We start from the raw sequence: 12,694 nt of genomic DNA on the forward strand, positions 1-12,694 counted from the left end.
TTAAACTCTAGAGCATCATCAATTAAACTAGAGGTGCTGGTTTCTTGAATTTCAAGACATCGAAACCAGCGGTTTTTTAACTTCCTCTTTGTCCAGGGAGCCTTCAAATCTCTTTGGAGTCTCATGATTTACAGATTAATTACACAATAAACTTGATTTCGGGAAGAATTTACATCATTAGATCTAATCTTTATCCCAGTTCCCCTATATTCACTTCACCAAAAATTTGAAAGAGCGGTTGCTTTCTTCAAGTTCAACAAAAATTCAAATCAAACGTGCAATTAACCAGGCTTTTAAAAGAGTTGCTGCTCTTTTGAAGTTCAACCATTTTTTTAAATATAATAGGCAAACGGAGAACTGCATGCAGTACAATCAAGTCTGGGGAAGGTACCTTAGAAAGATATTGAGCAATAGTGCTCACCGGAGCCTTTGTACAGGAGCCCCTCCACAGTACATACTCAACGAAGTCGCTGAAATCAAGAAATGAACAAACAAATCACTATATCAATTTTGAAAATAATTAGTGAATTGTTGTACACAAAGAAATCAAATCAATAAACACCACAATACCTTGCAAATATGGCTCTGTAAATATGGCTCTGTAGCAGTATTCACTAGGCACTTTGCACCCACTTCTCTGCCCTGGAAGCCAGAAATTAAAAACAAACCAGCAAAGAATTGTGAGTGCAGAAATTACGGAAACCAAAACCAGCCCTGGAAGCAAGAAATTAAAAACAAACAAGCTAAGAATTATGAGTGCAGAAATATCTCCAAATAACAAATGAATTACTGAAACCAAAACCAAAGAAATTAGAGATTCTAACTCTTCATATTAATATGAAGAAACTAAAGCACAGATCTCTCTTACCTCATCCATCCATTCAACCGCTAATTTGTTTCACTGAAATACCTCTGTTTCATAAATGTTTTCCTCTCTGTTCTGCACTGGCTTGCCCTAGGTGGTTAATTTCACACAGACCACATGTAAAAAAACAAGAAACAACACAAACATACAACAAACCCACACACCCAACAAAGAATATACACAGACAGAAACAAGGGGAGGACTCCACATATCCAATCATAACACACCAGACCAGTCTACCACCATGGGAAGAGATCACAGAAAAACAGAGGAAGCAGAACAAACGTTAATTGCACTAGATCGTAATATATATAGACAATGCCATACCATCTTTTTCCTCTCGATCTTATCTTTAGAAAACGGTCATGTTCGAAGAACTCTCGACCATCAAGATTCTTGAAATTTGAAATTTGACGTGGCAGGTCCACCTCAGCATCGTTACTGATTTTCTGAAACAGCAAGCATGGGAATGGAGGTGCCGTTCTTCCAGTGGAATCCAATCTCAAAAAAACTAGAATGGAATGGAGGTTCCGTTCGTCCAATTGAATCTAAATGCATGCCATTGACAGAATCAAGTTCACTTTCGAACTTATAAAAAGCTGCATGGTTTTTGAAGATGTCACATTTAAGTTTCTTTTAAATGGATACTTGAAAATTTATAAAAGGTTGCATGGTGGTTTTGAAGATATGAGTGTTAAATTTTCCATTCATTATTAAGAATGATGAGTGATAAGATTGAATAAAAAAAAGTTAATTTCAAATTTCTCTGCTAGATTATTCTCGCTTTAATATTTTGTACTACCATATTATATATATATATATGTTTGAGTATAAAATAGTTTTTTATAAAATAAATGTTTTAGTATAAAATATTTTTTTAATATATATAAAATTGATATTTTTAATAATTAATGAACATCATCATAGTTATCATATTTGAATTAATATTACTATTATACATTATTCTAATATTTCTGTAAAAAGATGATTAAGTAATATTTGCATTTATGTTAATTAAATAAAAATATTAATGATATTTTTATTTATATTTAGTATGAAGTTAAATGTTATAATTTGGACAATATTTATTTGTATATCTTTTTCATGTTGATCTTTGACAAGTATAAATTATACCTATTTATTTGGTATTTATATGTCGTTTTTTGTGGTTAAAAAAAATCTTTCGAAATATTTCTCTTATAACTTGTTATAAAGAAGGTGTCCAAGGGACATATCTTTAAGCAAGGCATCAAATAGATGAGAAATGGGAAGGAAGAGAGCTCTTTGCAATCTTCATCCCACCTATACATCTCCTACCTTAAACATCACTAGGATTTTTCCCACAAAGAAAAAGAAACTAGTCATTGGCTAGAAAAAGTGAGGTGGTGGTTGTGCTTTAGTGTAGATTAAAGTTGAGATGCATCCAAAGAATTTCTTGGATGGAGTGTATGTTGTGGGTGACTTTGTGGCACTAATATGATTACTAGATCACGGTTGTTAGTATGTTCATGGGGCCACTGTAGCACTGGTTTTATGATTGTTGTTTTGCATGTGGGTGGGCTCTAACACCCATTTGAGGGCGTTGAATTGATGAAAGCATGTTGATCTCTTAGATATTTCAAGCAAATGAGTTGTTCCACAAGGTCTATGTTTGTAATGGTATTTGGTGTGAGGCCACATGGACAATAGGGCTCTTTGACTCATTAGTTTGTGGATTTCTTTATGTGATTTTTCTCATAGATATTTCATAGAGTTCATGGCTAGTGAACAATATGCATCTACAATATGGGTTGCTTAAAGGCGATGATAATAGCAACTCTAATCCTAAAGTGATGGAGTTTATGTTCCTTAATCAACAACCTTCTATTATGGGTATCTTGTAGGCTTAGGGTTAGTAAATTATGGGCCTTTGCTTCTAGTGGCCTTGGGGAATCCCCACACACATTATCAACATGTTATGTAGGAATGTCTTATTGGCTTAAAGAGTTGTATGACCATGACACTCCCTTATATGTGTATGATGTATTTAAGGGGTTTTTAAATGTTTTGATAATGTTTTAGTTTTTACCAATGTAATTTTATGAGAGATTTTGTTATTGAACTAGCCATGCTTGTGCTTGTGGAGGCTTGGTTATGCAATCCACTTTTCTTTTACAAAATGTTTGATTATACATTAAATCATCTTCTTCTTTTCTTTTGCTTTTTTTTTTCAACTGTGGTTCATGGACACTGAGTGGCCACTACATCCACAGGTAATAATCCGGGCAAATCAACACAAAGGGATCTACCCATCAGCCTAATTAGTCAGGCCTAACCCCAAGGGCGTCGAGGAGATTTGACCTCGTGACCTCCCAATTGGCAAGGTACTTAACAACGGGAACTTGACCAACTAACCTATCGTCTAGGGCTTACATTAAATCATCTTATAATGAATGAAGGGAGCATTTTATCAAATAATAACTTTTTATAGACAAACACGATAAATGTGCCTTATAGCAAAAAAATGCATCTCTTATATGTGATCAGAATTTAGTTCCAAAATTAAAAGAAGTATGTTAGTTTACAAAATATGCATTGAATCTAATAGGCCATCCTCAATTAGCCTAATGAACAATCTCCACCTCTAGTCTTGTTTGTATATATCACACATTTAAAAGATAATATGAAATAAAATGACTAAAAATTATTGTCTTTTTATGCTCATAATTTATGGTTAACATAGGCAATAGGAAATTGTTTTATTTTAGGTATTCAAGGGATAGAGACAACATCCTATGAGTTAGCACAAATTGTTGTCACCGATATTGTTGGGCATTTGACTAATTCAATGCTAGCTAGTGCCTCAAATGAATCCCACTGGGTGAGGCACACTAGTTTATGTCTATGGGTTTAATAGGGATTCAATTTATGAATGTGGATAAGCATCATTTAGGTTTCCCTATAAGATTTTCCTGGGAAAAAAAGAAATGATGTTCTAGCATGCCACATAAGAACCTTTCAACTAACGAGCCATTAGTAGGGGGTATTTATTATGTTAAAGTTGTATAACACTTGCACATAACCATCAATAACATTACTTAAAATCATCTTTAATAACCCACAATGTGATTCAATAAGAGTGAATTACAAGGATAATTATTTATAACTTGAAAGGTCATGAAGATGGACATACCACCTACTAAATTACAATAGAGTTTTTTTTTTTTTAATGATGAATGCATGACATGGACATTAAGATGACCCCATGAAGCCTAGTGACTTGGATGAACTTAAATGAAATACATTTCTATCCACCCCATACTTCCTTCTACCTATAATTCATTTTCCTAATTATTTACACTATCCTTATGATATCTTAATACAACTATAATAAATGATAAAGCATTTTGAACTAAAATAAATTAAGATTATGTGTACTTCTAAACTAATTAACACTATGCACATTTTTAAATATTTATACCTAATCACATTTATAAAGAGAGAAAATCTCATCAATGCTTACCCTGACATTTAGCATATTGGTGCCTTTATAAAAGGGAAATGAAGACTCCCACTAACTTCCCTATTTCATTAAATTTTTAACAATTTTCCATAATAGCTTCGTTATATGATATAGGTTTCTATACCCTTTTATTTTTATTTCTTTTTAAATTTTATCTATAAAAATAAATAATAAAAATAATAAATTCCTTGAAGAAATAACTTTATATTGCATATGAGGAATATACATTTCTTGATCCTCGAGGGGCTCTCAAACAAGAAAACTGCAAAGTCATTATATGGATATACTCATTATGAACTCAGCATGTCATATGTAGGAGTTGAACACGGGTGGGGAGGATAACAACATTTCTCCCAACCACCCAAGCTACATCCAATTGATCTTAAAAGATATAATATTATGTGCATGCATTTTACATAAAAATGGGGTGTGTGCAAGTAATTATCATATGCAAAACTAGTAACTAGAGGCACTATGGACTTTATCAAAATATATCGCATAAAATTTAAAGGAATAACAAGTTCAAAATTACATGGTTGGGGCAAGAAGTCAAGGAGCTAAACACAAATATGGTGGCCAATTGAACACAATAAAGATATCCATAAAATTAAGCAGCAACAATGGACCCAAATTTCGAGGCAAGTAATGATCATCGAGGTTGGGACTCCACCCACTAAATGGTGGATCATCAATAGGTTAGCATTGTCCCATCCTTCATTTTTCTACTTCTTGAGTCACTTCCCATTGAAATATGCAAGTGCATCTTTGATAACTTGTCATGGAAGGGGAAAGTGAATGTGGTTGTCATGGATTTTTATCTAATGTCCATTGCACATTCAAAGTAGGAACATTGCCCTATGGCACGGTCTACTACTAGATTAATACAAATTATCCAAGCCAAGTGGAGAGTGAAGTTTTAGGGGTTCCTAGATCATAGTGCATGGAGCCAACCCTGAGTACTCCATCAATTATTGGAGGTGTGCTAGCTCTCATTCCACCTCCTTGGTTTGAACCTTGATTTGCAAATGCATATTTGCACAGAGCTCCTTCATACTAAGTGAAACAAAGAACATGGGTGTTTTTAAAAAGCATGGTCATTCATTTTTTCATATAAATAAGAAATCAATAATTTGAAAGTTGCAGACACCGAAGGAAATGAGATAGAAAAATTTGCATTCGGTCGTTCAGACTTCAATCTGTACGATCCTATGAATGTTTGCAAAGATTGTTGAGAAATATATAGGGCAATGATTATAGTAATTTCTCTTTACTTGATAGCTTCTTGTGATGTCTTTTTACTTATTATCTTTGTTACTTATTGTTATATGTGTGTTTCATCAAACAACTACCAAAAACAAGAAGAACAAGAACATAGAATATAGGTTGCAAGTCAGGGCCAAAACCCCTCCACTTGAGAGGAAAACCCGCAAATATCTTCTCTTCCATATAGATTCTTCAATTGATGAATTCCAGGACCTTAGGATTGACTTCAGAACCCTCCAAGACCAAGACCAACCTCTCTAAGTGATGTGCTAACCTTGATCCAGTCAAACCCAGTCAAATCTCTTACAATAACACTTCTTCGACATCTAGCTACAAAATTTTGGCCTCCATTGCAGATCTAAAGTTTTATCCCCCACCCACAGTTGTTATTACCACACGTGTGAGCTTTGATCTGCCTTCTGAGCCTTCCCTTGACCTTCACTTGACTTTCCCTCACTTCTAGAGCTTGAGGATGACCCTTGGTGACCTTCGCTTGACCTACTTGCCTTCTTTTCTCCAAGATCAAACTTGTAGATAGAAACCATAGATCTGCTGCAGAAACCCCAGTTCTCCTTAGCACGTGTGAGAGAGAACTAGCTCAAACAAATATCTTCTTCATCCTTTTCCTTCTTCGTTGCCTTCTTCTTCCTTATTCTTTGCTAAAATGAGAGATGAGTGAATGTGTCTCAAGGAGGACGAGTTCCCTCCTATATATAGGCTCTTCAAGGTGGATGTGGCTTTTCCTTTTAGGTCGACTTGCTAGCTATTGGGACGACTTGAACTTGGAGGGTATCTGGACACTTTTTAAGACAAAAATATTTTTCTTTACAAGTTACAATGTGCCTGATGAGGTCTTCAACTTATGGAAATGACTCCTTTGACTTCTTGACCTAGGAAAAACCCTAGAAGCACTCAATGGGTGCTTGACCTATAAAATAAAAGACCTTGAGCATGAAAACCATGCTCCAAAAATAATAATAATAATTTTCTTTCATTTTAAACTTTACAAGAATCAAAAGTACATTTCATCGTTATGAAGATCAAACCTAGCTATACATTTTTCAACACTTCCTCTTAACTAGGGAGGTATTCATAAATGGTACATGAACATTCTCAATTTAAAGAGATCTCATAAGAAGAGTCGGATTGGTAACCCATTTGTATTAGCATCATACCAACCAGCATCGTCACATATAAAGGCCTTGACTAATATCTCTATCTCTCCACGAGATCAGAGCACAATGCTGGTGAGACCAATGATTTATAAACACCATCATCATTGTCTCTCAAGGTGCATACTCCACCCGTGTGTCCACAGAGTATGACCTTATTTGGACTATTCTTATCTTGGATAGCCAGTCCTCAAAGAATATACGTCCACGACTATTCTCATCTTGGATGCCCTACCACATCCTTAGAGAGTATCAGATGTCAGATGCTTACCCAATCCTTTATTTTGACTTCCCAAGTGAAGATAAGAATGATGTGCCTATCTCTCTCTCTCAACTAGGGAGGATATATCAACCAATCAAATATTGTCTCTCAAATACACAAGCTTCTTATGAGGAAGAGATTTTGTCAATATGTCAACTACCTGCTCATCAGTGGAGATATATTGTAGTTGCAGTACGCCATCTTGTACTAACTTCCGAATATAGTGATACATGTTGTTGATATGCTTTGTCTTTCCCTGAAATAATGGGTCTTCAGACAATCGTATACAACTGATGCTATCACAATGTATCATTTTAGGGTCCGTAGGTACTGCAAATAGCTCGTATAGCGGCTTCCTTAACCAGACCACTTCTCTGCTTACTTCACAGGCTGCAATTTACTTAGCCTCAACACTACTCAAAGCAATTGTATCTTGTTTTTTGCTCATCCATGAGACCATGGAGGATCCCAAACTGAAACATCCTCTTGTAGTGCTCCTTCCATCTTGATCACGGCCTCCCCAGTCAGAATATGTATATACAATCATGTGGACATCATTCCTTCTATCATACTTTAGATAGTAGTGGATGGTTCCTCGCAGATATCTCAAAATGCGTTTTGTTGCTATCCAATGATCATGCTTTAGCTCCACTTGGAATTGACTAAGAACATTTACTAAAAGCATATGTCTGGTCGAGTATTCACCAAGTACATTAGTAATCCAATCAGTTGTCTATACTTGGAAGGATCCATCGGGCTCAATTCAGAACTCCTTAACCTTTTCAAGTTTGTGATCATCAAAGTTGTCATTAGCTTGCAATCCATCATGTCAAAACTCTTCAACATATTGATCACATACATCCCTTGACCTAGATAAATCTCAGTAGGTCCTTGCCAGCTTCCAGTCCCAAATAGTATTACATCAGACCTAGATCTTTCATGTCAAATTTTGCTGCTAATTGATTCTTACATTCTTCAATTCGATCTTCTACATCTGTCAAGAGAAGATCTTCTACATACAGAAGAATTATTATTGATTCACCCTTCAAAATCTTAATATAAAGGTTTAGATCAATAAAACTCTTTGTGAAGCCTAATCTCTGAAGAGATGCATCCATCCTAGCATACCATGCCCTTGGTTCTTTTTTGAGGCCATATAATGCCTTCTTCAATCTGCAAACATATACCTTTTTGTCTTTAACTTAAAAACCCAAGGGTTGTTCTATATAGACTTCCTCATCAATTGTGCCATTCAAAAATGCAGCCTTGACATCCATTTGGTGGATGTTCCATCCCATCGATGTTGCCAAAGATACCAACAAATGTATAGTTGTATACCCTATTGTCGGAGAAAATGTCTCTTCATAGTCGATGCCTTCAAGTTGAGAGAAACCCCTAGCCACAAATATTGTCTTATACTTGTCAATATTTCCATTTGTTGCATGTTTGATCTTATAGATCCATTTGGAAGTTACCACAAATTTTCCATCGGGCCTAGGCACGATCTCCCAAACTCCATTCTTCATTATAGATTGATATTCTTCATTCATGGCATCCTTTCATGCTTGATGATTGACAACTTCTTCAAAAGTGGATGGCTTTGCTTCTATAAGTTTTTTCATGTAGGTTGCATACCCAGAATATCGTTTGGGCTTCTTGCTTTCCCTGAATGTGCCCTGAGTTTCTCCATGACCTTTTGCATCAAGTAGTGATGACTTCAACCAATTATGTCTCTTTCTTGATTCAAGGATGACCATAGGATGAATAGGTTCATTGGGACCTTCATCTTCATGGTGAGATTCTTCTTCTTCGCATTCAAGTTCTTCTTCAAATACTAGAAGTTCTTCATCATCAGATTCCAAGGGATTTCCTTTGATTTCTTAAATGAAATACTTTCATCAAATATGACATCTCGGCTAACTTCTATACAATGTCCTTTTATGTAGATTATGTATGCCTTAGAGAGTTACTATACCCAACAAATGTTCCTCTCATGCCTGATGGATCCAACTTCTTTCTTTTGTCCTTCAGTATATGAATATATACAGGACAACCAAATATTCAGAGATGATCTACAATTGGTTTCTTCCAAAGTTTTATTATCTAGTGACCTATAGGGACTTCAATTTTGAATATATATAGTTGTCTTAGTGTCTTCTCCCCCCATAAATTTTGGTAGATCTTGATTATGCAACATTGCTTTTACACTTTCTTCAATGGACCGGTTATTTCATTTTATAACTCATTTTGTTCGGGATTGTATGGGACTATCAACTCCCTCTTAATCCCATACTCCTTACAGAAAGTTGAAATTTCCTTGGATGTATACTCCTCCATTATCAAACCTTGGTATCTTGATTTTCCTTTATGTAAGGTTCTGAACTTCAGCTTTGAATTCTTGAAATTTTGTAAATACTTCGTCCTTGGATTTCATCAAGTAAACCCAAGTTTTCCTTAAATCATTATCTATAAATGTGACATAAAATAGATGACCTCCAAGTGATTTAGGAGTCATAGGACCACAAACATCGGAATGAATAAGATCTAAGATTTCTTTTGATCGTGAAGCACTACTTCCAAATGGTCTCTTGGTATTCTTACCTGATGCACATTCTTTGCATACTCCTCCATGATCTTCTTTCGATTCGGGTATTCCTTCCACTCCAAAACTTAGAGTTGGAAGGATTTTGAAATGAAGATGGATAAATCTTCTATTCCAGAGTTCACATGGGTTGATTTCAATGTGAATCAAAGCTTGTGCAAGAGGAGATATAAACATGTAAAGTCTTTCTTCATAAATACCAATTACTCTAGCATTCTATATGCTTGATTTCTTACTCCATACTACAACTTTTCCATCAGTGAAAGCTACTCTATCACCCTTATCTTATAAACTTGAAATAGAAAGTAACTTCTTATGCCAACCTGGAAAAAATAAGATGTTGTTGAGATGAATGTTGCTTCCATATTCCAGCTCTATAGAGGTTGGTCCAATTCCTCTTACAAGATAGCTCTTATTATCTCCAAGCTCCACTAAGTAAGAATATTTTCCTTTTGATAATGTCTTCAATTGTTTGTGATGACCAGTCATGTGTCTAGATGCACCACTATCAATTACCCAAATGTTCTCGTCTTAGAATGTGCTAGTGAGTGCTAAGAAGAGTCCTTCATCCTTTATCTTAGTTATGTCCTTATTTGCAGTGAATATAAGATTCCATGCTTCCTTGATTCCTTTATTGAGATGGATTTCTACCTTTTAACACTTCTTGAAAAGCTTCCTCAATGTAGTATAGATATTCATAATGCCATGAATCAACCCTAGCTCTGATACCATGTTGAGAAATCTATAGGGCAATGATTATAGTGATTTCTCTTTACTTGATAATTGCTTGTGATGTATTTTTACGTATTAGATTTGTTACTTATTATTATATGTGTGTATCATCAAATAGATACCAAAAACAAGAAGAACAAGAACACAGAATATAGGTTGCAAGCTAGGGCCAAAACCTCTCCACTTGAGAGGTAAACCCGCAAATCTCTTCTCTTCCTTATAGATTCTTGAATTGATGAATTCTGAGGCCTTAAGACTGACTTCAGAACCCTCCAAGGCCTAGACCAACCTCTCAGGATGATGTGCTAACCTTGATCCAGTCAAACCCAGTCAAATCTCTCCCAGTAGCACTTCTCCGACCTGTAGTTGCGGAATTTCGACCACTGCAGATTTGAAATTTTAGCCACCCCAGGATTTGCTATTGCCACATGTGCGAGCTTCAATATGCCTTTTGATCCTTCCCTTGACCTTCGCTTACCTTTCCCTCACTTCTACAGATTGAGGATGAACCTTGGTGACCTTCGCTTGACCTACTTGCCTTCTTTTCTCCAAGATAGAACTTATAGATAGAAACCCTAGATCTGTTGCAAAAACCCTAGTTCTACTTAGCACGTGTGCGATATAAATAGCCCAAACAAATATCTTCTTTATCCTCTTCCTTCTTCTTCACTAGAATGAGAGATGAGTAAATGTTCCTCAAGGAGGATGAGTTCCCTCCTATATATACGCTCTTAAAGGTGGATGTGGCTCTTCCTTTTAGGCTGACTTGGTCTTGGAGGGTATCTGGACACTTTTTAAGACAAAAATAATTCTCTTTACAAGTTACAATGTGCCCGAGGGGTTTTCAACTTATGACAATGACTCTTTTGACTTCTTGACATAGGAAAAAACCTATAAGCACTCAATGGGTGCTTGACCTATAAAATAAAATACATTGAGCATGAAATCCGTGCTCCAAAAATAATAATAATAATTTTCGTTCATTTTACACTTTACAAGAATCAAAGGTACATTTCATCTTTACGAAGACTGAACCTAGTTACACATTTTTCAACAAAGACCATTGTACAAGGATTCATTATTAGTGGCCAAGCGAGACCTTTCACAGACCTGAGGAGGAAGCATGGAAAAATTGTTATAATGCCTCCAAGTCTCGTGAACTAGTCAGCTTCACTAGAACATCACAGGTTACTTGATCCGGATTTAAACAGGAACGCAACAAATTACAGAGATAACCATATACACAAAGATGCAGCGGAAATAATACTTCATTTCATTAATGGAAAATACTGAAATATGCTTACAACCAGAAATGGAAACAAACTAGCTAGGGCGATGGTAGCTTATCTCTGAGAAGAGATGTGATGGCTACATGCCTCTGAACTGTAAAGGCTACATTGTGGCGGACAATCTGTCCTTTTACAAAATGTGACTTGTTACTTATAGTATTTTTCAGTTACAATACCACGGGTCAATTCCATGGGTGAATGAATACCATGGGTGGATTTTACAATACCACGGGCAGATGCCATTTACAATACCATGGGTAAATTCCATTGGTGAATGAATACCATGGGTGGATTTTACAATACCACGGGCGGATGCCATTTACAATACCATGGGTAAATTCCATGGGTCGATGAATAATATGGGTGGATGAGTACCATGGGTTGATGCCATTTTCCATTCGGATCATTCCTCCCTCCTTAAGAAGCAATGGTCCCCATTGCGTAAAGTTCCCTCCTGCAAAGCCTTTGTTGAATATGAAGATCCACTGAAGATAAGGGTTTTACGTGGTTAACCCAAAACCCTGATAAATGAAGATCCGAGGATAGAGATACCCTGTAATGCTTGTGACCAACTGTGATTCTGACAGTGTGTGGCCTAGCAAATGGACTTCGATGAACTGTGGGTTTGTGGATGACCCATAACCATGAAGAACGAAGATCCGAGGATAGAGATACCCTGTAATGCCTGTGACCAACTGTGATACTAACAGTGTACGGCCTAGCAAATGGACTTCGATGAAGTGTGGGTTTGTGGATGACCCACAACCGTGATGTTGGTTGCTGATGAAGTAGCAGGTGCCTACATAGCCTGGGGTGGGAGGGCACATCTCCAAATAACCCAAGCCGATTGCTGCTATGTTGAAACTGATGAATGTGAAGCAGGTGCCTACTAAAGTGGGGTGGGAGGGCACGTCTCCAATGGAAACCCACTCTGAATGCTGCTCCAGAATTAAAATGGACATAACTCGGCCAATATAACTCAGAATATTTATTATAACCTGTTTTTG

The 12,694-nt window shown here is 36.2% G+C and overlaps 1 long non-coding RNA gene across 1 annotated transcript; it reads right to left on the reverse strand.

The window, feature by feature from the left end:
• Positions 1-209: 209 nt before the first annotated feature.
• On the reverse strand, positions 210-1,126 carry LOC149259703 (uncharacterized). Its single transcript, XR_016247626.1, has 3 exons — positions 869-1,126; positions 571-642; positions 210-470 (listed from the first exon to the last, which is right to left on the reverse strand). It is a non-coding gene; the product is annotated as an uncharacterized LOC149259703 (long non-coding RNA).
• Positions 1,127-12,694: the final 11,568 nt, after the last annotated feature.

This window comes from Pinus tabuliformis, chromosome 6 (assembly GCF_031772625.1).
Source record: "Pinus tabuliformis cultivar Carrire ecotype Pingquan chromosome 6, CPIR1, whole genome shotgun sequence".
Taxonomy (NCBI): Eukaryota; Viridiplantae; Streptophyta; class Pinopsida; order Pinales; family Pinaceae; genus Pinus; species Pinus tabuliformis.